The sequence below is a fragment of the Bombus terrestris genome, unplaced genomic scaffold, assembly GCF_910591885.1.
Source record: "Bombus terrestris unplaced genomic scaffold, iyBomTerr1.2, whole genome shotgun sequence".
Taxonomy (NCBI): domain Eukaryota; kingdom Metazoa; phylum Arthropoda; class Insecta; order Hymenoptera; family Apidae; genus Bombus; species Bombus terrestris.
In genome coordinates, this window is record NW_025963552.1 from 1,520,636 (window position 1) to 1,544,821 (window position 24,186).

A 24,186-nucleotide genomic window follows, 5' to 3' on the forward strand; every position below is an offset into this window, starting at 1 on the left:
TGGAAATAGTACTATTTATGTGAAACAATTCACAAACTGTAAACATTTGTCAGCAGGCAATAGGATAAAGACTTCCGGCTCCTCGGGCTGGTGCGAATGTTTCAATGTCAGTATGTGCCAAACCGTTGGACTGTGACACACCTTTACGCGTCGCTCGCTCGCTGCGCTCGCTCGAAAACTATAGCGTAACCTAAAACCAATCCATCTTGCGTTCATTATTCGATATGGTGGCGACTTATTTCGAATTTGCGAACGTGTCGGATCGGATGTGAGGTTGGACTAAATTTTTACGAGCGAGCGGAGCGAGCGAGCAACGATCACAATTTGCAAGGTATACATATACCTTATATTGCCTTGCATATATTTCGTGTTAGTACCTAATTTTGTCAGCCACTTCAGACATCACATTGGACTGTAGTATGTGGAAATAGTACTATTTATGTGAAACTATTCACAAACTGTAAACAATTGTCAGCAGGCAATAGGATAAAGACTTCCGGCTCCTCGGGCTGGTGCGAATGTTTCAATGTCAGTATGTGCCAAACCGTTGGATTGTGACACACCTTTACGCGTCTCTCGCTCGCTGCGCTCGCTCGAAAACTATAGCGTAACCTAAAACCAATCCATCTTGCGTTCATTATTCGATATGGTGGCGACTTATTTCGAATTTGCGAACGTGTCGGATCGGATGTGAGGTTGGACTAAATTTTTACGAGCGAGCAGAGCGAGCGAGCATCGATCACAATATGCAAGGTATACATATACCTTGCAATATGCATATATATCGTGTTAGTACCTAATTTCGTCAGCCACTTCGGACATCACATTGCCCTGTAGTATGTGGTAATAGTACTATTTATGTGAAACTATTCACAAACTGTAAACATTTGTCAGCAGGCAATAGGATAAAGACATCCGGCTCCTCGGGCTGGTGCGAATGTTTCAATGTCAGTATGTGCCAAACCGTTGGATTGTGACACACCTTTACGCGTCTCTCGCTCGATGCGCTCGCTCGAAAGCTGTAGCCTAACCTAAACCCAATCCATCTTGCGTTAGTCATTCGATATGAAGGCAACTTATTTCGAATTTGCGAACGTGTCGGATCGTATGTGAGGTTGGACTAAATTTTTACGAGCGAGCGGAGCGAGCGAGCAACGATCACAATTTGCAAGGTATACATATACCTTATATTGCCTTGCATATATTTCGTGTTAGTACCTAATTTTGTCAGCCATTTCGGACATCACATTGGACTGTAGTATGTGGAAATAGTACTATTTATGTGAAACTAATCACAAACTGTAAACATTTGTCAGCAGGCAATAGGATAAAGACTTCCGGCTCCTCGGGCTGGTGCGAATGTTTCAATATCCGTATGTGCCAAACCGTTGGATTGTGACACACCTTTACGCGTCTCTCGTTCGCTGCGCTCGCTCGAAAACTATAGCGTAACCTAAAACCAATCCATCTTGCGTTCATTATTCGATATGGTGGCGACTTATTTCGAATTTGCGAACGTGTCGGATCGTATGTGAGGTTGGACTAAATTTTTACGAGCGAGCGGAGCGAGCGAGCAACGATCACAATTAGCAAGGTATACATATACCTTATATTGCCTTGCATATATTTCGTGTTAGTACCTAATTTTGTCAGCCACATCGGACATCACATTGGACTGTAGTATGTGGAAATAGTACTATTTATGTGAAACTATTCACAAACTGTAAACATTTGTCAGCAGGCAATAGGATAAAGACTTCCGGCTCCTCGGGCTGGTGCGAATGTTTCAATGTCCGTATGTGCCAAACCGTTGGATTGTGACACACCTTTACGCGTCTCTCGTTCGCTGCGCTCGCTCGAAAACTATAGCGTAACCTAAAACCAATCCATCTTGCGTTCATTATTCGATATGGTGGCGACTTATTTCGAATTTGCGAACGTGTCGGATCGGATGTGAGGTTGGACTAAATTTTTACGAGCGAGCGGAGCGAGCGAGCAACGATCACAATTTGCAAGGTATACATATACCTTGCAATATGCATATATATCGTGTTAGTACCTAATTTTGTTAGCCACTTCGGACATCACATTGGACTGTAGTATGTGGAAATAGTACTATTTATGTGAAACTATTCACAAACTGTAAACATTTGTCAGCAGGCAATAGGATAAATACTTCCGGCTCCTCTGGCTGGTGCGAATGTTTCAATGTCCGTATGTGCCAAACCGTTAGATTGTGATACACCTTCACGCTTCTCTCGCTCGCTGCGCTCGCTCGAAAACTATAGCCTAACCTAAAACCAATCCCTCTTGCGTTAGTCATTCGATATGAAGGCGACTTATTTCGAATTTGCGAACGTGTCGGATCGGATGTGAGGTTGGACTAAATTTTTACGAGCGAGCGGAGCGAGCGAGCAACGATCACAATTTGCAAGGTATACATATACCTTGCAATATGCATATATATCGTGTTAGTACCTAATTTCGTCAGCCACTTCGGACATCACATTGCCCTGTAGTATGTGGAAATAGTACTATTTATGTGAAACTATTCACAAACTGTAAACATTTGTCAGCAGGCAATAGGATAAATACTTCCGGCTCCTCTGGCTGGTGCGAATGTTTCAATGTCCGTATGTGCCAAACCGTTAGATTGTGATACACCTTCACGCGTCTCTCGCTCGCTGCGCTCGCTCGAAAACTATAGCCTAACCTAAAACCAATCCCTCTTGCGTTAGTCATTCGATATGAAGGCGACTTATTTCGAATTTGCGAACGTGTCGGATCGGATGTGAGGTTGGACTAAATTTTTACGAGCGAGCGGAGCGAGCGAGCAACGATCACAATTTCCAAGGTATACATATACCTTGCAATATGCATATATATCGTGTTAGTACCTAATTTTGTTAGCCACTTCGGACATCACATTGGACTGTAGTATGTGGAAATAGTACTATTTATGTGAAACTATTCACAAACTGTAAACATTTGTCAGCAGGCTATAGGATAAAGACTTGCGGCTCCACGGGCTGGTGCGAATGTTTCAATGTCAGTATGTGCCAAACCGTTGGATTGTGACACACCTTTACGCGTCTCTCGCTCGCTGCGCTCGCTCGAAAACTATAGCGTAACCTAAAACCAATCCATCTTGCGTTCATTATTCGATATGGTGGCGACTTATTTCGAATTGGCGAACGTGTCGGATCGGATGTGAGGTTGGACTAAATTTTTACGAGCGAGCGGAGCGAGCGAGCAACGATCACAATTTGCAAGGTATACATATACCTTATATTGCCTTGCATATATTTCGTGTTAGTACCTAATTTTGTCAGCCACTTCGGACATCACATTGGACTGTAGTATGTGGAAATAGTACTATTTATGTGAAACTATTCACAAACTGTAAACATTTGTCAGCAGGCAATAGGATAAAGACTTCCGGCTCCTCGGGCTGGTGCGAATGTTTCAATGTCCGTATGTGCCAAACCGTTGGATTGTGACACACCTTTACGCGTCTCTCGTTCGCTGCGCTCGCTCGAAAACTATAGCGTAACCTAAAACCAATCCATCTTGCGCTCATTATTCGATATGGTGGCGACTTATTTCGAATTTGCGAACGTGTCGGATCGGATGTGAGGTTGGACTAAATTTTTACGAGCGAGCGGAGCGAGCGAGCAACGATCACAATTTGCAAGGTATACATATACCTTATATTGCCTTGCATATATTTCGTGTTAGTACCTAATTTTGTCAGCCACTCCAGACATCACATTGGACTGTAGTATGTGGAAATAGTACTATTTATGTGAAACTATTCACAAACTGTAAACAATTGTCAGCAGGCAATAGGATAAAGACTTCCGGCTCCTCGGGCTGGTGCGAATGTTTCAATGTCAGTATGTGCCAAACCGTTGGATTGTGACACACCTTTACGCGTCTCTCGCTCGCTGCGCTCGCTCGAAAACTATAGCGTAACCTAAAACCAATCCATCTTGCGTTCATTATTCGATATGGTGGCGACTTATTTCGAATTTGCGAACGTGTCGGATCGGATGTGAGGTTGGACTAAATTTTTACGAGCGAGCAGAGCGAGCGAGCATCGATCACAATATGCAAGGTATACATATACCTTGCAATATGCATATATATCGTGTTAGTACCTAATTTCGTCAGCCACTTCGGACATCACATTGCCCTGTAGTATGTGGAAATAGTACTATTTATGTGAAACTATTCACAAACTGTAAACATTTGTCAGCAGGCAATAGGATAAAGACATCCGGCTCCTCGGGCTGGTGCGAATGTTTCAATGTCAGTATGTGCCAAACCGTTGGATTGTGACACACCTTTACGCGTCTCTCGCTCGATGCGCTCGCTCGAAAGCTGTAGCCTAACCTAAACCCAATCCATCTTGCGTTAGTCATTCGATATGAAGGCAACTTATTTCGAATTTGCGAACGTGTCGGATCGTATGTGAGGTTGGACTAAATTTTTACGAGCGAGCGGAGCGAGCGAGCAACGATCACAATTTGCAAGGTATACATATACCTTATATTGCCTTGCATATATTTCGTGTTAGTACCTAATTTTGTCAGCCATTTCGGACATCACATTGGACTGTAGTATGTGGAAATAGTACTATTTATGTGAAACTAATCACAAACTGTAAACATTTGTCAGCAGGCAATAGGATAAAGACTTCCGGCTCCTCGGGCTGGTGCGAATGTTTCAATATCCGTATGTGCCAAACCGTTGGATTGTGACACACCTTTACGCGTCTCTCGTTCGCTGCGCTCGCTCGAAAACTATAGCGTAACCTAAAACCAATCCATCTTGCGTTCATTATTCGATATGGTGGCGACTTATTTCGAATTTGCGAACGTGTCGGATCGTATGTGAGGTTGGACTAAATTTTTACGAGCGAGCGGAGCGAGCGAGCAACGATCACAATTAGCAAGGTATACATATACCTTATATTGCCTTGCATATATTTCGTGTTAGTACCTAATTTTGTCAGCCACATCGGACATCACATTGGACTGTAGTATGTGGAAATAGTACTATTTATGTGAAACTATTCACAAACTGTAAACATTTGTCAGCAGGCAATAGGATAAAGACTTCCGGCTCCTCGGGCTGGTGCGAATGTTTCAATGTCCGTATGTGCCAAACCGTTAGATTGTGATACACCTTCACGCGTCTCTCGCTCGCTGCGCTCGCTCGAAAACTATAGCGTAACCTAAAACCAATCCATCTTGCGTTCATTATTCGATATGGTGGCGACTTATTTCGAATTTGCGAACGTGTCGGATCGGATTTGAGGTTGGACTAAATTTTTACGAGCGAGCGGAGCGAGCGAGCAACGATCACAATTTGCAAGGTATACATATACCTTGCAATATGCATATATATCGTGTTAGTACCTAATTTCGTCAGCCACTTCGGACATCACATTGCCCTGTAGTATGTGGAAATAGTACTATTTATGTGAAACTATTCACAAACTGTAAACATTTGTCAGCAGGCAATAGGATAAATACTTCCGGCTCCTCTGGCTGGTGCGAATGTTTCAATGTCCGTATGTGCCAAACCGTTAGATTGTGATACACCTTCACGCGTCTCTCGCTCGCTGCGCTCGCTCGAAAACTATAGCCTAACCTAAAACCAATCCCTCTTGCGTTAGTCATTCGATATGAAGGCGACTTATTTCGAATTTGCGAACGTGTCGGATCGGATGTGAGGTTGGACTAAATTTTTACGAGCGAGCGGAGCGAGCGAGCAACGATCACAATTTCCAAGGTATACATATACCTTGCAATATGCATATATATCGTGTTAGTACCTAATTTTGTTAGCCACTTCGGACATCACATTGGACTGTAGTATGTGGAAATAGTACTATTTATGTGAAACTATTCACAAACTGTAAACATTTGTCAGCAGGCTATAGGATAAAGACTTGCGGCTCCTCGGGCTGGTGCGAATGTTTCAATGTCAGTATGTGCCAAACCGTTGGATTGTGACACACCTTTACGCGTCTCTCGCTCGCTGCGCTCGCTCGAAAACTATAGCGTAACCTAAAACCAATCCATCTTGCGTTCATTATTCGATATGGTGGCGACTTATTTCGAATTGGCGAACGTGTCGGATCGGATGTGAGGTTGGACTAAATTTTTACGAGCGAGCGGAGCGAGCGAGCATCGATCACAATATGCAAGGTATACATATACCTTGCAATATGCATATATATCGTGTTAGTACCTAATTTCGTCAGCCACTTCGGACATCACATTGCCCTGTAGTATGTGGAAATAGTACTATTTATGTGAAACTATTCACAAACTGTAAACATTTCTCAGCAGGCAATAGGATAAATACTTCCGGCTCCTCTGGCTGGTGCGAATGTTTCAATGTCCGTATGTGCCAAACCGTTAGATTGTGATACCCCTTCACGCGTCTCTCGCTCGCTGCGCTCGCTCGAAAACTATAGCCTAACCTAAAACCAATCCCTCTTGCGTTAGTCATTCGATATGAAGGCGACTTATTTCGAATTTGCGAACGTATCGGATCGGATGTGAGGTTGGACTAAATTTTTACGAGCGAGCGGAGCGAGCGAGCAACTATCACAATTTGCAAGGTATACATATACCTTGCAATATGCATATATATCGTGTTAGTACCTAATTTTGTTAGCCACATCGGACATCACATTGCACTGTAGTATGTCGAAATAGAACTATTTATGCGAAACTATTCACAAACTGTATACATTTGTCAGCAGGCTATAGGATAAAGACTTCCGGCTCCTCGGGCTGGTGCGAATGTTTCAATGTCCGTATGTGCCAAACCGTTGGATTGTGACACACCTTTACGCGTCTCTCGCTCGCTGCGCTCGCTCGAAAACTATAGCGTAACCTAAAACCAATCCATCTTGCGTTCATTATTCGATATGGTGGCGACTTATTTCGAATTTGCGAACGTGTCGGATCGGATGTGAGGTTGGACTAAATCTTTACGAGCGAGCGGAGCGAGCGAGCAACGATCACAATTTGCAAGGTATACATATACCTTATATTGCCTTGCATATATTTCGTGTTAGTACCTAATTTTGTCAGCCACTTCGGACATCACATTGGACTGTAGTATGTGGAAATAGTACTATTTATGTGAAACAATTCACAAACTGTAAACATTTGTCAGCAGGCAATAGGATAAAGACTTCCGGCTCCTCGGGCTGGTGCGAATGTTTCAATGTCAGTATGTGCCAAACCGTTGGACTGTGACACACCTTTACGCGTCGCTCGCTCGCTGCGCTCGCTCGAAAACTATAGCGTAACCTAAAACCAATCCATCTTGCGTTCATTATTCGATATGGTGGCGACTTATTTCGAATTTGCGAACGTGTCGGATCGGATGTGAGGTTGGACTAAATTTTTACGAGCGAGCGGAGCGAGCGAGCAACGATCACAATTTGCAAGGTATACATATACCTTATATTGCCTTGCATATATTTCGTGTTAGTACCTAATTTTGTCAGCCACTTCAGACATCACATTGGACTGTAGTATGTGGAAATAGTACTATTTATGTGAAACTATTCACAAACTGTAAACAATTGTCAGCAGGCAATAGGATAAAGACTTCCGGCTCCTCGGGCTGGTGCGAATGTTTCAATGTCAGTATGTGCCAAACCGTTGGATTGTGACACACCTTTACGCGTCTCTCGCTCGCTGCGCTCGCTCGAAAACTATAGCGTAACCTAAAACCAATCCATCTTGCGTTCATTATTCGATATGGTGGCGACTTATTTCGAATTTGCGAACGTGTCGGATCGGATGTGAGGTTGGACTAAATTTTTACGAGCGAGCAGAGCGAGCGAGCATCGATCACAATATGCAAGGTATACATATACCTTGCAATATGCATATATATCGTGTTAGTACCTAATTTCGTCAGCCACTTCGGACATCACATTGCCCTGTAGTATGTGGTAATAGTACTATTTATGTGAAACTATTCACAAACTGTAAACATTTGTCAGCAGGCAATAGGATAAAGACATCCGGCTCCTCGGGCTGGTGCGAATGTTTCAATGTCAGTATGTGCCAAACCGTTGGATTGTGACACACCTTTACGCGTCTCTCGCTCGATGCGCTCGCTCGAAAGCTGTAGCCTAACCTAAACCCAATCCATCTTGCGTTAGTCATTCGATATGAAGGCAACTTATTTCGAATTTGCGAACGTGTCGGATCGTATGTGAGGTTGGACTAAATTTTTACGAGCGAGCGGAGCGAGCGAGCAACGATCACAATTTGCAAGGTATACATATACCTTATATTGCCTTGCATATATTTCGTGTTAGTACCTAATTTTGTCAGCCATTTCGGACATCACATTGGACTGTAGTATGTGGAAATAGTACTATTTATGTGAAACTAATCACAAACTGTAAACATTTGTCAGCAGGCAATAGGATAAAGACTTCCGGCTCCTCGGGCTGGTGCGAATGTTTCAATATCCGTATGTGCCAAACCGTTGGATTGTGACACACCTTTACGCGTCTCTCGTTCGCTGCGCTCGCTCGAAAACTATAGCGTAACCTAAAACCAATCCATCTTGCGTTCATTATTCGATATGGTGGCGACTTATTTCGAATTTGCGAACGTGTCGGATCGTATGTGAGGTTGGACTAAATTTTTACGAGCGAGCGGAGCGAGCGAGCAACGATCACAATTAGCAAGGTATACATATACCTTATATTGCCTTGCATATATTTCGTGTTAGTACCTAATTTTGTCAGCCACATCGGACATCACATTGGACTGTAGTATGTGGAAATAGTACTATTTATGTGAAACTATTCACAAACTGTAAACATTTGTCAGCAGGCAATAGGATAAAGACTTCCGGCTCCTCGGGCTGGTGCGAATGTTTCAATGTCCGTATGTGCCAAACCGTTGGATTGTGACACACCTTTACGCGTCTCTCGTTCGCTGCGCTCGCTCGAAAACTATAGCGTAACCTAAAACCAATCCATCTTGCGTTCATTATTCGATATGGTGGCGACTTATTTCGAATTTGCGAACGTGTCGGATCGGATGTGAGGTTGGACTAAATTTTTACGAGCGAGCGGAGCGAGCGAGCAACGATCACAATTTGCAAGGTATACATATACCTTGCAATATGCATATATATCGTGTTAGTACCTAATTTTGTTAGCCACTTCGGACATCACATTGGACTGTAGTATGTGGAAATAGTACTATTTATGTGAAACTATTCACAAACTGTAAACATTTGTCAGCAGGCAATAGGATAAATACTTCCGGCTCCTCTGGCTGGTGCGAATGTTTCAATGTCCGTATGTGCCAAACCGTTAGATTGTGATACACCTTCACGCTTCTCTCGCTCGCTGCGCTCGCTCGAAAACTATAGCCTAACCTAAAACCAATCCCTCTTGCGTTAGTCATTCGATATGAAGGCGACTTATTTCGAATTTGCGAACGTGTCGGATCGGATGTGAGGTTGGACTAAATTTTTACGAGCGAGCGGAGCGAGCGAGCAACGATCACAATTTGCAAGGTATACATATACCTTGCAATATGCATATATATCGTGTTAGTACCTAATTTTGTCAGCCACTTCGGACATCACATTGCACTGTAGTGTGTCGAAATAGTACTATTTATGTGAAACTATTCACAAACTGTAAACATTTGTCAGCAGGCTATAGGATAAAGACTTGTGGCTCCTCGGGCTGGTGCGAATGTTTCAATGTCAGTATGTGCCAAACCGTTGGATTGTGACACACCTTTACGCGTCTCTCGCTCGCTGCGCTCGCTCGAAAACTATAGCGTAACCTAAAACCAATCCATCTTGCGTTCATTATTCGATATGGTGGCGACTTATTTCGAATTTGCGAACGTGTCGGATCGGATGTGAGGTTGGACTAAATTTTTACGAGCGAGCGGAGCGAGCGAGCATCGATCACAATATGCAAGGTATACATATACCTTGCAATATGCATATATATCGTGTTAGTACCTAATTTCGTCAGCCACTTCGGACATCACATTGCCCTGTAGTATGTGGAAATAGTACTATTTATGTGAAACTATTCACAAACTGTAAACATTTCTCAGCAGGCAATAGGATAAATACTTCCGGCTCCTCTGGCTGGTGCGAATGTTTCAATGTCCGTATGTGCCAAACCGTTAGATTGTGATACACCTTCACGCGTCTCTCGCTCGCTGCGCTCGCTCGAAAACTATAGCCTAACCTAAAACCAATCCCTCTTGCGTTAGTCATTCGATATGAAGGCGACTTATTTCGAATTTGCGAACGTATCGGATCGGATGTGAGGTTGGACTAAATTTTTACGAGCGAGCGGAGCGAGCGAGCAACTATCACAATTTGCAAGGTATACATATACCTTGCAATATGCATATATATCGTGTTAGTACCTAATTTTGTCAGCCACATCGGACATCACATTGCACTGTAGTATGTCGAAATAGAACTATTTATGCGAAACTATTCACAAACTGTATACATTTGTCAGCAGGCTATAGGATAAAGACTTCCGGCTCCTCGGGCTGGTGCGAATGTTTCAATGTCCGTATGTGCCAAACCGTTGGATTGTGACACACCTTTACGCGTCTCTCGCTCGCTGCGCTCGCTCGAAAACTATAGCGTAACCTAAAACCAATCCATCTTGCGTTCATTATTCGATATGGTGGCGACTTATTTCGAATTTGCGAACGTGTCGGATCGGATGTGAGGTTGGACTAAATTTTTACGAGCGAGCGGAGCGAGCGAGCAACGATCACAATTTGCAAGGTATACATATACCTTATATTGCCTTGCATATATTTCGTGTTAGTACCTAATTTTGTCAGCCACTTCGGACATCACATTGGACTGTAGTATGTGGAAATAGTACTATTTATGTGAAACAATTCACAAACTGTAAACATTTGTCAGCAGGCAATAGGATAAAGACTTCCGGCTCCTCGGGCTGGTGCGAATGTTTCAATGTCAGTATGTGCCAAACCGTTGGACTGTGACACACCTTTACGCGTCGCTCGCTCGCTGCGCTCGCTCGAAAACTATAGCGTAACCTAAAACCAATCCATCTTGCGTTCATTATTCGATATGGTGGCGACTTATTTCGAATTTGCGAACGTGTCGGATCGGATGTGAGGTTGGACTAAATTTTTACGAGCGAGCGGAGCGAGCGAGCAACGATCACAATTTGCAAGGTATACATATACCTTGCAATATGCATATATATCGTGTTAGTACCTAATTTTGTTAGCCACTTCGGACATCACATTGGACTGTAGTATGTGGAAATAGTACTATTTATGTGAAACTATTCACAAACTGTAAACATTTGTCAGCAGGCAATAGGATAAATACTTCCGGCTCCTCTGGCTGGTGCGAATGTTTCAATGTCCGTATGTGCCAAACCGTTAGATTGTGATACACCTTCACGCTTCTCTCGCTCGCTGCGCTCGCTCGAAAACTATAGCCTAACCTAAAACCAATCCCTCTTGCGTTAGTCATTCGATATGAAGGCGACTTATTTCGAATTTGCGAACGTGTCGGATCGGATGTGAGGTTGGACTAAATTTTTACGAGCGAGCGGAGCGAGCGAGCAACGATCACAATTTGCAAGGTATACATATACCTTGCAATATGCATATATATCGTGTTAGTACCTAATTTTGTCAGCCACTTCGGACATCACATTGCACTGTAGTGTGTCGAAATAGTACTATTTATGTGAAACTATTCACAAACTGTAAACATTTGTCAGCAGGCTATAGGATAAAGACTTGTGGCTCCTCGGGCTGGTGCGAATGTTTCAATGTCAGTATGTGCCAAACCGTTGGATTGTGACACACCTTTACGCGTCTCTCGCTCGCTGCGCTCGCTCGAAAACTATAGCGTAACCTAAAACCAATCCATCTTGCGTTCATTATTCGATATGGTGGCGACTTATTTCGAATTTGCGAACGTGTCGGATCGGATGTGAGGTTGGACTAAATTTTTACGAGCGAGCGGAGCGAGCGAGCATCGATCACAATATGCAAGGTATACATATACCTTGCAATATGCATATATATCGTGTTAGTACCTAATTTCGTCAGCCACTTCGGACATCACATTGCCCTGTAGTATGTGGAAATAGTACTATTTATGTGAAACTATTCACAAACTGTAAACATTTCTCAGCAGGCAATAGGATAAATACTTCCGGCTCCTCTGGCTGGTGCGAATGTTTCAATGTCCGTATGTGCCAAACCGTTAGATTGTGATACACCTTCACGCGTCTCTCGCTCGCTGCGCTCGCTCGAAAACTATAGCCTAACCTAAAACCAATCCCTCTTGCGTTAGTCATTCGATATGAAGGCGACTTATTTCGAATTTGCGAACGTATCGGATCGGATGTGAGGTTGGACTAAATTTTTACGAGCGAGCGGAGCGAGCGAGCAACTATCACAATTTGCAAGGTATACATATACCTTGCAATATGCATATATATCGTGTTAGTACCTAATTTTGTCAGCCACATCGGACATCACATTGCACTGTAGTATGTCGAAATAGAACTATTTATGCGAAACTATTCACAAACTGTATACATTTGTCAGCAGGCTATAGGATAAAGACTTCCGGCTCCTCGGGCTGGTGCGAATGTTTCAATGTCCGTATGTGCCAAATCGTTGGATTGTGACACACCTTTACGCGTCTCTCGCTCGCTGCGCTCGCTCGAAAACTATAGCGTAACCTAAAACCAATCCATCTTGCGTTCATTATTCGATATGGTGGCGACTTATTTCGAATTTGCGAACGTGTCGGATCGGATGTGAGGTTGGACTAAATTTTTACGAGCGAGCGGAGCGAGCGAGCAACGATCACAATTTGCAAGGTATACATATACCTTATATTGCCTTGCATATATTTCGTGTTAGTACCTAATTTTGTCAGCCACTTCGGACATCACATTGGACTGTAGTATGTGGAAATAGTACTATTTATGTGAAACAATTCACAAACTGTAAACATTTGTCAGCAGGCAATAGGATAAAGACTTCCGGCTCCTCGGGCTGGTGCGAATGTTTCAATGTCAGTATGTGCCAAACCGTTGGACTGTGACACACCTTTACGCGTCGCTCGCTCGCTGCGCTCGCTCGAAAACTATAGCGTAACCTAAAACCAATCCATCTTGCGTTCATTATTCGATATGGTGGCGACTTATTTCGAATTTGCGAACGTGTCGGATCGGATGTGAGGTTGGACTAAATTTTTACGAGCGAGCGGAGCGAGCGAGCAACGATCACAATTTGCAAGGTATACATATACCTTGCAATATGCATATATATCGTGTTAGTACCTAATTTTGTTAGCCACTTCGGACATCACATTGGACTGTAGTATGTGGAAATAGTACTATTTATGTGAAACTATTCACAAACTGTAAACATTTGTCAGCAGGCAATAGGATAAATACTTCCGGCTCCTCTGGCTGGTGCGAATGTTTCAATGTCCGTATGTGCCAAACCGTTAGATTGTGATACACCTTCACGCTTCTCTCGCTCGCTGCGCTCGCTCGAAAACTATAGCCTAACCTAAAACCAATCCCTCTTGCGTTAGTCATTCGATATGAAGGCGACTTATTTCGAATTTGCGAACGTGTCGGATCGGATGTGAGGTTGGACTAAATTTTTACGAGCGAGCGGAGCGAGCGAGCAACGATCACAATTTGCAAGGTATACATATACCTTGCAATATGCATATATATCGTGTTAGTACCTAATTTTGTCAGCCACTTCGGACATCACATTGCACTGTAGTGTGTCGAAATAGTACTATTTATGTGAAACTATTCACAAACTGTAAACATTTGTCAGCAGGCTATAGGATAAAGACTTGTGGCTCCTCGGGCTGGTGCGAATGTTTCAATGTCAGTATGTGCCAAACCGTTGGATTGTGACACACCTTTACGCGTCTCTCGCTCGCTGCGCTCGCTCGAAAACTATAGCGTAACCTAAAACCAATCCATCTTGCGTTCATTATTCGATATGGTGGCGACTTATTTCGAATTTGCGAACGTGTCGGATCGGATGTGAGGTTGGACTAAATTTTTACGAGCGAGCGGAGCGAGCGAGCATCGATCACAATATGCAAGGTATACATATACCTTGCAATATGCATATATATCGTGTTAGTACCTAATTTCGTCAGCCACTTCGGACATCACATTGCCCTGTAGTATGTGGAAATAGTACTATTTATGTGAAACTATTCACAAACTGTAAACATTTCTCAGCAGGCAATAGGATAAATACTTCCGGCTCCTCTGGCTGGTGCGAATGTTTCAATGTCCGTATGTGCCAAACCGTTAGATTGTGATACACCTTCACGCGTCTCTCGCTCGCTGCGCTCGCTCGAAAACTATAGCCTAACCTAAAACCAATCCCTCTTGCGTTAGTCATTCGATATGAAGGCGACTTATTTCGAATTTGCGACCGTATCGGATCGGATGTGAGGTTGGACTAAATTTTTACGAGCGAGCGGAGCGAGCGAGCAACTATCACAATTTGCAAGGTATACATATACTTTGCAATATGCATATATATCGTGTTAGTACCTAATTTTGTCAGCCACATCGGACATCACATTGCACTGTAGTATGTCGAAATAGAACTATTTATGCGAAACTATTCACAAACTGTAAACATTTGTCAGCAGGCAATAGGATAAAGACATCCGGCTCCTCGGGCTGGTGCGAATGTTTCAATGTCAGTATGTGCCAAACCGTTGGATTGTGACACACCTTTACGCGTCTCTCGCTCGATGCGCTCGCTCGAAAGCTGTAGCCTAACCTAAACCCAATCCATCTTGCGTTAGTCATTCGATATGGTGGCGACTTATTTCGAATTTGCGAACGTGTCGGATCGGATGTGAGGTTGGACTAAATTTTTACGAGCGAGCGGAGCGAGCGAGCAACGATCACAATTTGCAAGGTATACATATACCTTATATTGCCTTGCATATATTTCGTGTTAGTACCTAATTTTGTCAGCCACTTCAGACATCACATTGGACTGTAGTATGTGGAAATAGTACTATTTATGTGAAACTATTCACAAACTGTAAACAATTGTCAGCAGGCAATAGGATAAAGACTTCCGGCTCCTCGGGCTGGTGCGAATGTTTCAATGTCAGTATGTGCCAAACCGTTGGATTGTGACACACCTTTACGCGTCTCTCGCTCGCTGCGCTCGCTCGAAAACTATAGCGTAACCTAAAACCAATCCATCTTGCGTTCATTATTCGATATGGTGGCGACTTATTTCGAATTTGCGAACGTGTCGGATCGGATGTGAGGTTGGACTAAATTTTTACGAGCGAGCGGAGCGAGCGAGCATCGATCACAATATGCAAGGTATACATATACCTTGCAATATGCATATATATCGTGTTAGTACCTAATTTCGTCAGCCACTTCGGACATCACATTGCCCTGTAGTATGTGGAAATAGTACTATTTATGTGGAACTGTTCACAAACTGTAAACATTTGTCAGCAGGCAATAGGATAAATACTTCCGGCTCCTCTGGCTGGTGAGAATGTTTCAATGTCAGTATGTGCCAAACCGTTGGATTGTGACACACCTTTACGCGTCTCTCGCTCGCTGCGCTCGCTCGAAAACTATAGCGTAACCTAAAACCAATCCATCTTGCGTTCATTATTCGATATGGTGGCGACTTATTTCGAATTTGCGAACGTGTCGGATCGGATGTGAGGTTGGACTAAATTTTTACGAGCGAGCGGAGCGAGCGAGCATCGATCACAATATGCAAGGTATACATATACCTTGCAATATGCATATATATCGTGTTAGTACCTAATTTCGTCAGCCACTTCGGACATCACATTGCCCTGTAGTATGTGGAAATAGTACTATTTATGTGAAACTATTCACAAACTGTAAACATTTGTCAGCAGGCAATAGGATAAAGACATCCGGCTCCTCGGGCTGGTGCGAATGTTTCAATGTCAGTATGTGCCAAACCGTTGGATTGTGACACACCTTTACGCGTCTCTCGCTCGATGCGCTCGCTCGAAAGCTGTAGCCTAACCTAAACCCAATCCATCTTGCGTTAGTCATTCGATATGGTGGCGACTTATTTCGAATTTGCGAACGTGTCGGATCGGATGTGAGGTTGGACTAAATTTTTACGAGCGAGCGGAGCGAGCGAGCAACGATCACAATTTGCAAGGTATACATATACCTTATATTGCCTTGCATATATTTCGTGTTAGTACCTAATTTTGTCAGCCACTTCAGACATCACATTGGACTGTAGTATGTGGAAATAGTACTATTTATGTGAAACTATTCACAAACTGTAAACATTTGTCAGCAGGCTATAGGATAAAGACTTGTGGCTCCTCGGGCTGGTGCGAATGTTTCAATGTCAGTATGTGCCAAACCGTTGGATTGTGACACACCTTTACGCGTCTCTCGCTCGCTGCGCTCGCTCGAAAACTATAGCGTAACCTAAAACCAATCCATCTTGCGTTCATTATTCGATATGGTGGCGACTTATTTCGAATTTGCGAACGTGTCGGATCGGATGTGAGGTTGGACTAAATTTTTACGAGCGAGCGGAGCGAGCGAGCATCGATCACAATATGCAAGGTATACATATACCTTGCAATATGCATATATATCGTGTTAGTACCTAATTTCGTCAGCCACTTCGGACATCACATTGCCCTGTAGTATGTGGAAATAGTACTATTTATGTGAAACTATTCACAAACTGTAAACATTTGTCAGCAGGCAATAGGATAAAGACATCCGGCTCCTCGGGCTGGTGCGAATGTTTCAATGTCAGTATGTGCCAAACCGTTGGATTGTGACACACCTTTACGCGTCTCTCGCTCGATGCGCTCGCTCGAAAGCTGTAGCCTAACCTAAACCCAATCCATCTTGCGTTAGTCATTCGATATGGTGGCGACTTATTTCGAATTTGCGAACGTGTCGGATCGGATGTGAGGTTGGACTAAATTTTTACGAGCGAGCGGAGCGAGCGAGCAACGATCACAATTTGCAAGGTATACATATACCTTATATTGCCTTGCATATATTTCGTGTTAGTACCTAATTTTGTCAGCCACTTCAGACATCACATTGGACTGTAGTATGTGGAAATAGTACTATTTATGTGAAACTATTCACAAACTGTAAACATTTGTCAGCAGGCTATAGGATAAAGACTTGTGGCTCCTCGGGCTGGTGCGAATGTTTCAATGTCAGTATGTGCCAAACCGTTGGATTGTGACACACCTTTACGCGTCTCTCGCTCGCTGCGCTCGCTCGAAAACTATAGCGTAACCTAAAACCAATCCATCTTGCGTTCATTATTCGATATGGTGGCGACTTATTTCGAATTTGCGAACGTGTCGGATCGGATGTGAGGTTGGACTAAATTTTTACGAGCGAGCGGAGCGAGCGAGCATCGATCACAATATGCAAGGTATACATATACCTTGCAATATGCATATATATCGTGTTAGTACCTAATTTCGTCAGCCACTTCGGACATCACATTGCCCTGTAGTATGTGGAAATAGTACTATTTATGTGAAACTATTCACAAACTGTAAACATTTGTCAGCAGGCAATAGGATAAAGACATCCGGCTCCTCGGGCTGGTGCGAATGTTTCAATGTCAGTATGTGCCAAACCGTTGGATTGTGACACACCTTTACGCGTCTCTCGCTCGATGCGCTCGCTCGAAAGCTGTAGCCTAACCTAAACCCAATCCATCTTGCGTTAGTCATTCGATATGGTGGCGACTTATTTCGAATTTGCGAACGTGTCGGATCGGATGTGAGGTTGGACTAAATTTTTACGAGCGAGCGGAGCGAGCGAGCAACGATCACAATTTGCAAGGTATACATATACCTTATATTGCCTTGCATATATTTCGTGTTAGTACCTAATTTTGTCAGCCACTTCAGACATCACATTGGACTGTAGTATGTGGAAATAGTACTATTTATGTGAAACTAATCACAAACTGTAAACAATTGTCAGCAGGCAATAGGATAAAGACTTCCGGCTCCTCGGGCTGGTGCGAATGTTTCAATGTCAGTATGTGCCAAACCGTTGGATTGTGACACACCTTTACGCGTCTCTCGCTCGCTGCGCTCGCTCGAAACCTATAGCGTAACCTAAAACCAATCCATCTTGCGTTCATTATTCGATATGGTGGCGACTTATTTCGAATTTGCGAACGTGTCGGATCGGATGTGAGGTTGGACTAAATTTTTACGAGCGAGCGGAGCGAGCGAGCATCGATCACAATATGCAAGGTATACATATACCTTGCAATATGCATATATATCGTGTTAGTACCTAATTTCGTCAGCCACTTCGGACATCACATTGCCCTGTAGTATGTGGAAATAGTACTATTTATGTGAAACTATTCACAAACTGTAAACATTTGTCAGCAGGCAATAGGATAAAGACATCCGGCTCCTCGGGCTGGTGCGAATGTTTCAATGTCAGTATGTGCCAAACCGTTGGATTGTGACACACCTTTACGCGTCTCTCGCTCGATGCGCTCGCTCGAAAGCTGTAGCCTAACCTAAACCCAATCCATCTTGCGTTAGTCATTCGATATGAAGGCAACTTATTTCGAATTTGCGAACGTGTCGGATCGTATGTGAGGTTGGACTAAATTTTTACGAGCGAGCGGGGCGAGCGAGCAACGATCACAATTTGCAAGGTATACATATACCTTATATTGCCTTGCATATATTTCGTGATAGTACCTAATTTAGTCAGCCATTTCGGACATCACATTGGACTGTAGTATGTGGAAATAGTACTATTTATGTGAAACTATTCACAAACTGTAAACATTTGACAGCAGGCAATAGGATAAAGACTTCCGGCTCCTCGGGCTGGTGCGAATGTTTCAATGTCCGTATGTGCCAAACCGTTGGATTGTGACACACCTTTACGCGTCTCTCGTTCGCTGCGCTCGCTCGAAAACTATAGCGTAACCTAAAACCAATCCATCTTGCGTTCATTATTCGATATGGTGGCGACTTATTTCGAATTTGCGAACGTGTCGGATCGGATGTGAGGTTGGACTAAATTTTTACGAGCGAGCGGAGCGAGCGAGCAACGATCACAATTTGCAAGGTATACATATACCTTATATTGCCTTGCATATATTTCGTGTTAGTACCTAATTTTGTCAGCCACTTCAGACATCACATTGGACTGTAGTATGTGGAAATAGTACTATTTATGTGAAACTATTCACAAACTGTAAACAATTGTCAGCAGGCAATAGGATAAAGACTTCCGGCTCCTCGGGCTGGTGCGAATGTTTCAATGTCAGTATGTGCCAAACCGTTGGATTGTGACACACCTTTACGCGTCTCTCGCTCGCTGCGCTCGCTCGAAAACTATAGCGTAACCTAAAACCAATACATCTTGCGTTCATTATTCGATATGGTGGCGACTTATTTCGAATTTGCGAACGTGTCGGATCGGATGTGAGGTTGGACTAAATTTTTACGAGCGAGCGGAGCGAGCGAGCATCGATCACAATATGCAAGGTATACATATACCTTGCAATATGCATATATATCGTGTTAGTACCTAATTTCGTCAGCCACTTCGGACATCACATTGCCCTGTAGTATGTGGAAATAGTACTATTTATGTGAAACTATTCACAAACTGTAAACATTTGTCAGCAGGCAATAGGATAAAGACATCCGGCTCCTCGGGCTGGTGCGAATGTTTCAATGTCAGTATGTGCCAAACCGTTGGATTGTGACACACCTTTACGCGTCTCTCGCTCGATGCGCTCGCTCGAAAGCTGTAGCCTAACCTAAACCCAATCCATCTTGCGTTAGTCATTCGATATGAAGGCAACTTATTTCGAATTTGCGAACGTGTCGGATCGTATGTGAGGTTGGACTAAATTTTTACGAGCGAGCGGAGCGAGCGAGCAACGATCACAATTTGCAAGGTATACATATACCTTATATTGCCTTGCATATATTTCGTGATAGTACCTAATTTTGTCAGCCATTTCGGACATCACATTGGACTGTAGTATGTGGAAATAGTACTATTTATGTGAAACTATTCACAAACTGTAAACATTTGTCAGCAGGCAATAGGATAAAGACTTCCGGCTCCTCGGGCTGGTGCGAATGTTTCAATGTCAGTATGTGCCAAACCGTTGGACTGTGACACACCTTTACCCGTCTCTCGCTCGCTGCGCTCGCTCGAAAAGTATAGCGTAACCTAAAACCAATCCATCTTGCGTTCATTATTCGATATGGTGGCGACTTATTTCGAATTTGCGAACGTGTCGGATCGGATGTGAGGTTGGACTAAATTTTTACGAGCGAGCGGAGCGAGCGAGCATCGATCACAATATGCAAGGTATACATATACCTTGCAATATGCATATATATCGTGTTAGTACCTAATTTCGTCAGCCACTTCGGACATCACATTGCCCTGTAGTATGTGGAAATAGTACTATTTATGTGGAACTGTTCACAAACTGTAAACATTTGTCAGCAGGCAATAGGATAAATACTTCCGGCTCCTCTGGCTGGTGAGAATGTTTCAATGTCAGTATGTGCCAAACCGTTGGATTGTGACACACCTTTACGCGTCTCTCGCTCGCTGCGCTCGCTCGAAAACTATAGCGTAACCTAAAACCAATCCATCTTGCGTTCATTATTCGATATGGTGGCGACTTATTTCGAATTTGCGAACGTGTCGGATCGGATGTGAGGTTGGACTAAATTTTTACGAGCGAGTGGTGCGAGCGAGCATCGATCACAATATGCAAGGTATACATATACCTTGCAATATGCATATATATCGTGTTAGTACCTAATTTCGTCAGCCACTTCGGACATCACATTGCCCTGTAGTATGTGGAAATAGTACTATTTATGTGAAACTATTCACAAACTGTAAACATTTGTCAGCAGGCAATATGATAAAGACATCCGGATCCTCGGGCTGGTGCGAATGTTTCAATGTCAGTATGTGCCAAACCGTTGGATTGTGACACACCTTTACGCGTCTCTCGCTCGCTGCGCTCGCTCGAAAGCTGTAGCCTAACCTAAAACCAATCCATCTTGCGTTCATTATTCGATATGGTGGCGACTTATTTCGAATTTGCGAACGTGTCGGATCGGATGTGAGGTTGGACTAAATTTTTACGAGCGAGCGGAGCGAGCGAGCAACGATCACAATTTGCAAGGTATACATATACCTTATATTGCCTTGCATATATTTCGTGTTAGTACCTAATTTTGTCAGCCACTTCGGACATCACATTGTTCTGTAGTATGTGGAAATAGTACTATTTATGTGAAACTATTCACAAACTGTAAACATTTGTCAGCAGGCAATAGGATAAAGACTTCCGGCTCCTCGGGCTGGTGCGAATGTTTCAATGTCCGTATGTGCCAAACCGTTGGATTGTGACACACCTTTACGCGTCTCTCGTTCGCTGCGCTCGCTCGAAAACTATAGCGTAACCTAAAACCAATCCATCTTGCGCTCATTATTCGATATGGTGGCGACTTATTTCGAATTTGCGAACGTGTCGGATCGGATGTGAGGTTGGACTAAATTTTTACGAGCGAGCGGAGCGAGCGAGCAACGATCACAATTTGCAAGGTATACATATACCTTATATTGCCTTGCATATATTTCGTGTTAGTACCTAATTTTGTCAGCCACTTCAGACATCACATTGGACTGTAGTATGTGGAAATAGTACTATTTATGTGAAACTATTCACAAACTGTAAACAATTGTCAGCAGGCAATAGGATAAAGACTTCCGGCTCCTCGGGCTGGTGCGAATGTTTCAATGTCAGTATGTGCCAAACCGTTGGATTGTGACACACCTTTACGCGTCTCTCGCTCGCTGCGCTCGCTCGAAAACTATAGCGTAACCTAAAACCAATCCATCTTGCGTTCATTATTCGATATGGTGGCGACTTATTTCGAATTTGCGAACGTGTCGGATCGGATGTGAGGTTGGACTAAATTTTTACGAGCGAGCGGAGCGAGCGAGCATCGATCACAATATGCAAGGTATACATATACCTTGCAATATGCATATATATCGTGTTAGTACCTAATTTCGTCAGCCACTTCGGACATCACATTGCCCTGTAGTATGTGGAAATAGTACTATTTATGTGGAACTGTTCACAAACTGTAAACATTTGTCAGCAGGCAATAGGATAAAGACATCCGGCTCCTCGGGCTGGTGCGAATGTTTCAATGTCAGTATGTGCCAAACCGTTGGATTGTGACACACCTTTACGCGTCTCTCGCTCGATGCGCTCGCTCGAAAGCTGTAGCCTAACCTAAACCCAATCCATCTTGCGTTAGTCATTCGATATGGTGGCGACTTATTTCGAATTTGCGAACGTGTCGGATCGGATGTGAGGTTGGACTAAATTTTTACGAGCGAGCGGAGCGAGCGAGCAACGATCACAATTTGCAAGGTATACATATACCTTATATTGCCTTGCATATATTTCGTGTTAGTACCTAATTTTGTCAGCCACTTCAGACATCACATTGGACTGTAGTATGTGGAAATAGTACTATTTATGTGAAACTATTCACAAACTGTAAACAATTGTCAGCAGGCAATAGGATAAAGACATCCGGCTCCTCGGGCTGGTGCGAATGTTTCAATGTCAGTATGTGCCAAACCGTTGGATTGTGACACACCTTTACGCGTCTCTCGCTCGCTGCGCTCGCTCGAAAACTATAGCGTAACCTAAAACCAATCCATCTTGCGTTCATTATTCGATATGGTGGCGACTTATTTCGAATTTGCGAACGTGTCGGATCGGATGTGAGGTTGGACTAAATTTTTACGAGCGAGCGGAGCGAGCGAGCATCGATCACAATATGCAAGGTATACATATACCTTGCAATATGCATATATATCGTGTTAGTACCTAATTTCGTCAGCCACTTCGGACATCACATTGCCCTGTAGTATGTGGAAATAGTACTATTTATGTGAAACTATTCACAAACTGTAAACATTTGTCAGCAGGCAATAGGATAAAGACATCCGGCTCCTCGGGCTGGTGCGAATGTTTCAATGTCAGTATGTGCCAAACCGTTGGATTGTGACACACCTTTACGCGTCTCTCGCTCGATGCGCTCGCTCGAAAGCTGTAGCCTAACCTAAACCCAATCCATCTTGCGTTTGTCATTCGATATGAAGGCAACTTATTTCGAATTTGCGAACGTGTCGGATCGTATGTGAGGTTGGACTAAATTTTTACGAGCGAGCGGAGCGAGCGAGCAACGATCACAATTTGCAAGGTATACATATACCTTATATTGCCTTGCATATATTTCGTGATAGTACCTAATTTTGTCAGCCATTTCGGACATCACATTGGACTGTAGTATGTGGAAATAGTACTATTTATGTGAAACTATTCACAAACTGTAAACATTTGTCAGCAGGCAATAGGATAAAGACTTCCGGCTCCTCGGGCTGGTGCGAATGTTTCAATGTCCGTATGTGCCAAACCGTTGGATTGTGACACACCTTTACGCGTCTCTCGTTCATTGCGCTCGCTCGAAAACTATAGCGTAACCTAAAACCAATCCATCTTGCGTTCATTATTCGATATGGTGGCGACTTATTTCGAATTTGCGAACGTGTCGGATCGGATGTGAGGTTGGACTAAATTTTTACGAGCGAGCGGAGCGAGCGAGCAACGATCACACTTTGCAAGGTATACATATACCTTATATTGCCTTGCATATATTTCGTGTTAGTACCTAATTTTGTCAGCCACTTCAGACATCACATTGGACTGTAGTATGTGGAAATAGTACTATTTATGTGAAACTATTCACAAACTGTAAACATTTGTCAGCAGGCAATAGGATAAAGACTTCCGGCTCCTCGGGCTGGTGCGAATGTTTCAATGTCCGTATGTGCCAAACAGTTGGATTGTGACACACCTTTACGCGTCTCTCGTTCGCTGCGCTCGCTCGAAAACTATAGCGTAACCTAAAACCAATCCATCTTGCGTTCATTATTCGATATGG